A 5,549-nucleotide genomic window follows, 5' to 3' on the forward strand; every position below is an offset into this window, starting at 1 on the left:
CTTTTGCAAAATTTTACTTTAAAACGTTGTTGGAACACAAAACATTACACGATTAAATGTCCCAGACATTAGAAATTATGCACTATTACTGTTTATTTCAGGTTTTTAACAAATATTAAAGAGGATATTTTCTGGAATTAGATCATTTGTGACTGTAATATTTAGTACAGTAATAACATCCAAACCGTTACAAAGGTGAGGTTTTTAGTGATGTAAGACCTTTTGGAAAAATATGTGACAATTTGTATATGATATAAAACTATCTCACATTAGTACTCTACATTGAATAGAACACGTTTACTTTATAGTTCCTTGTTAAGTCGTGATTTCCTTTAGCTTGAAGTTGATTTGTGTATTGTAAGTTTCCATTAGGGTAATTAATGATTTTCTTAAACCAGTAAACAAAAAATACTTATTAACGAACGATCTAATATGAATATCACACTTATAACATATTCTAAAATTCAAACTGAAGGAGGTTGCGTACCTCTCTATCCCGCCCATGTTAAATTACATTACTTTGATGTACCTTTTCTCAGGAACCAATAAACATAGAGAGTTATACAGGGTTAGCCAATGAAACGGGAAGATTGGAGATGGCCTTCACAGTTGGAATGTGAGTGGTAGGGTAATAGTGGCCGGCTCCTTTCTACCTGCGTGTCCCGCCATTTAGTTGAGATGGATCGTTGGACGGCTGAACATCGCAGTTACGCTGTTAAAGCGTATTACACGAATGGTGAGAGTTTGGTGAAAACGCGACGTGCTTTTCGACGCCATTTCAACATACCGCGCAACAGGCCTGTTCCTTCGGATAATGCAATTCGTTCGTGGATAAACAAACTGGAACAACGTCTAAAAAATAAGGTGGGAGTGCAAAAACCGTTCGAACCCCTCAAAATATCGCTACTATTCAACAGGCAATGCTCAGAAGTCCACGCCGATCTGCCAAATAACATGCTCTACGCCTTGGAATAAGTAACACTTGTGTGAGAAGGATTCTTCATCAAGATTTAAATTTTCACCCATACAAAATACAGATTGTGCAATCTCTCAAACCAACTGACCATCAGAAACGATTACAATTTTGTGAGGAAATGGCCAGAAAATTTGAAGAAAATGTCGACCAAGTAAACAACTTGTGGATGAGCGATAAGGTGCATTTCCACCTCTCTGGTTTTGTTAATAAACAAAATTTCAGATACTGATCTGAGGAAAACCCTGGCGCACTTCATGAAACGCCTCTTCATGCTGAAAAAGTGACGGTTTGGTGCGCAATGTCAGCAAGAGGAATCATAGGCCCATTTTTCTTTGAGGATAGCAATGGAAGTGCTGTGACTGTTAACTCTGTGCGTTACGTTGCAATGATCTAGAACTTTCTTACGCCACAACTCTCCCGTTTTCCAGTAAATGAACACACAATGTTCCAACAAGATGGGGCAACAAGCCACACTGCAAGAGTTGCTATAAATGCTGTGAATGCTTTGTTTCCATGTGGCGTCATTTCCCGAAACGGGGATATCCCTTGGCCCCCTCGCTCTCCAGATTTGACAGCCTGTGACTTTTTTCTATGGGGTTATTTAAAAACAAGAGTTTTTACCAGTAAGTATGCTGCAAAATGTCATGAAAAACTTCCAGGCCCGGTTGCAGCAGTGCATAGATTCCAATGGAGGACATATGACGGGTGTATATTCGAAAAATAATTTTTTCACTTATTGTACAGTAAATGGCTACCTTTTTTCTTTATATTTATAACCATTAAATAATAAAATTAATTTTCTTAAAGAATTAGTTACTTATTTAAATCTTCCCGTTTCACTGGCTAACCCTGTATTTATGGTTTTATTTTAGCTTGAAGCCTCATCTACCCACTGAGTTTTTATGACTACCAAGAAAATGTTTTTCCTATTTTAAAAAGATATATTTCTAAAACTTTTTAAATATTTTTTAATTTATATATATATATATATATATCTTGTTTTTTAAATACCTAAACCTTAACCAATTGTCATAAAAAAACTCAGTAGGCTACTGTTAAGTATTTATTGCGTTAAATAACTTGTTTTTTATTGCCTAATATGAAAAGGCTACTTTTATTGAACAATAATTATGTATATATTTTTGGGCAATTTATACTCTATATTTACCTTTATTTTACTAAACTGTATATACTGCATTAATTCTATATCTCTTTCTGCGGCCTAGTGCCTACAATACCATTCCTTACTGGATTAAAATATTCACGTACAGTGACAGACCAATGAACCATTGTTTCCCGAATCAGCTGTTTACTGTACACTGACCAACCAATCACAACGGTTGACTTATCAATTGCCCACCTTGCAAGCGTAGGCACGCTTGCTCGTTATACTCTCGGTCCCGCCTGAGGCACTTACTTATATACTCTCTAGCCACTGCTGACCATACTTACTCTCTCCCCCATGTGTTACTCTCTCACTTAAAATATTAGTTTATTTCTATTTGTTGTACATTTACATTAACATTAAAATCAGTGCTCTGGATTGGCAATCTCTACCAGAACGTCTCTGCTCCCGGACACCCGCGTCTACCGTGCTCTACAGGACTGGCCACAGTGTTATGAACTATTCGTTTGCGGTCGTATTGTGCGTGAGTGAATCCGTGGAGGACATCTTCCGTCTTCACGCCTGCCGACAAGACAGCAGCCTATTTCCACACTTACTGATCACAACCTGGCCCTCAACAACAGCAGACTACGGTTAGGTACCTCTCATGAAAACAAAGGTAACTGTTTATTTTCTGCACTTTATTTGAATATGCACTGTTCATAAACTCATTATGTCTAACCTGGTGAACTCTTGTTAAAATCAGTGTGTTCGGCGTCTTCACTGCCTAGTGTGAAGTGGTCCTTCTTAATCGAGCCTCTAAAATATTATCTAACGGTTCTCATAACCAAAATTCATTCTTTTCATGGTCCTTAGCGAGCCGGATAATAAGAACTTTAGTCCATTGGTGAATATCAGTGCAATCTCAACTCTTATAAGCTATATACAGTGCATATTTCAAAGTGTGGTTTCAGGTTCTTTCACGATTGCAAAGTCCGTACATATCGATTTTCCAGTCCCCTCTCCAGTCATATCAGCTGTGATCATATCAGCTGTGATCATATCAGCTGTGATCATAACAGCTGTGACGTCTGATCATATCAGCTGTGGTGCTCTGTCGACTGCATTGTTTTGTTGACAAACAAGCTTTCAGACTGTTACAGCACAGGTGAACTGATTACTGTGTTTAATGGTTACCGCTTCTAAATACTTGTTGGTTATCAGCCCTACTTGTAATACTCATTATTCTAAGTAGGTTAAATATAAACAATCTTGGTTATTGACACTTTACCTTGAGCAGGACTCTATACGTACGAGCACCCTTATTGCAAAATTAAATGTTTATTTTGTCAACACTATATTCTAGTCTCAGCTTAAAAAGAAAAAAAGCTACTTACTGCTCACAATTGTTTATTAAAATTTCTATTTGAACATTGCTCACGCATATGTATGCATGGTTTATGGTTACTGTCACAACACTACCATACTTTACCACTGACAGTTTACATGTAGTACGTGCGCATAATGTTTCCAGAACCTCTGCTACATTATAGCTGAATTTAGCTCAACAATAACCTTAATTGTTGTTTATTATTTAATAACAACTTGTCTTGTTTACGTTTTTCCATAATAACAGTGTATTTTATTTTCTCAAAACAAAACTATACTATAGGCCTATACGAGCCTACTCTACTTATTGCATTATTATTGAGTTTTTACCTCAAAAAACTAAACAATATTTTTTTAATTGTTTTTCATTGTATTATATTGTTTAGATACTTCTTATTTCTTGGGGAAAATACTTCAGAGGAAAATAATTTAGTTTCTATTTTTATCACGTCTCAATTCAGGAGGACAATATTTTGTTTACTTTTCACCTTTGAAATTTTACTCAAATTGATTAATTTTCTACAAACACTTTCAACATGGCGATGTCTCTTAAAGTGGCCAATGCAAAGCGAGAACACCTCTTTTCTCAGATACAAAGTATCTATGATTTAACTAAGAAGACTTCCGATCCAAATATACTTCAGCAGTTGCTTGTCAGAGCTAAATCTATTCAGAGACTTAGACAGGAATTTTCAGCAATATTAGACTTGTGCCACGAGTTGGAATTAAAAGTGGATGCCGACTATACACCTAACTATTCCGCATTAGCGAGCGTGGACGAGTTAGTTGATTACGTTTCTGCTAACGTACTTATGATTGAGACCAAGAGACAAGCTAAAGCTAATAAAAGCGAAACTATTCCGCCTGCCTCCCCTCAAGTCAACGTCCGGCTACCGAAATTGGAATTAAAAACTTTTGACGGAGCTGCCTTGGACTTCTGTACGTTCATCAACGTTTATGAACAAGCCGTACACAACAATGCGCACTTAAGCGATGTAATGAAATTTCAATATCTCTTGAGCGTGCTTTCAGGCGAACCACTCTCTCTGATAAAGTCGCTAAATATAACTGAGCAAAATTATGCAATCGCTTATCAGCTGCTGAAGGATCGCTACCATAATACTAGGCGTCTACTCACACTACATTTAAATCAAATACTAGACCTTCCTGTCATCTCCAGCACATCTGTGAAGAATATCCGTGCTTTCCTTAATCTTTTTCACGAACATACGCAGTCACTTAAAGCATTAAACAATGACATCACTAGTAACAACCCACTTCTTTCAGCCTTGTTATTACGCAAGATTGATAATCGGATGGTCACCCGCCTAGAACAGTTTCGAAAAAAGTAAGAGCTTCATACTTTGCCCTCGGTTGAACAAATAATTGAGTTTCTCAACCTGGAATGCAGCCACATTGAGGACAGTAGTCTACATGACAATATTGTGGACCCCAAGAACGCTTCAAGTTCTTATCTTGGGTCAAAACCCAGATTCGATAAACCCAAATCGTCTCTTAAAAACGTGAGCTTGTTAGCGGCTTCCTCCCCACCCTCCTCGGCCTATAAACAAGGCCCATCATGTTTTTATTGCCATCAGAGCGGTCATAAAATTTATGGCTGTCCCAGCTTCGGCCAAAAGACACCTCAAGAACGGCACGGGATTATTAAACAGCACAACCGCTGTTCTTCTTGTTTGGGGACGCACAGATTAAGTGAATGTCAGTCTAAATTCACGTGTCGAACACGTCGTGGTCGTCATCATACCTTGCTACACTTCACTGATCGGCCAACGCGGTCCAGTGTTAGTACGTCGGACCGCGTTCGTCCCGTTGTGGAGAACGGCCGTGACGGCGTCCGGCCTGCACAGAGCAGTGCAACACCTACACCTGCTGTCCGCCCCTCGCCTGCGACCACAGCGCTCTCACCTCCTAGCCCGGCCGAACACACCACACTACACGCTCATGGCACACTGCATCAAGACCTCGCCCCTAGTACCACGGTTCTTCTGGGTACTTCTCTTGTCAAGCTCACCGCCTCTAACGGACAAGCTTATGTCTTTCGTGCGTTAATTGATTCAG

Source organism: Homalodisca vitripennis, chromosome 4 (genome assembly GCF_021130785.1).
Source record: "Homalodisca vitripennis isolate AUS2020 chromosome 4, UT_GWSS_2.1, whole genome shotgun sequence".
Classification (NCBI taxonomy): Eukaryota; Metazoa; Arthropoda; class Insecta; order Hemiptera; family Cicadellidae; genus Homalodisca; species Homalodisca vitripennis.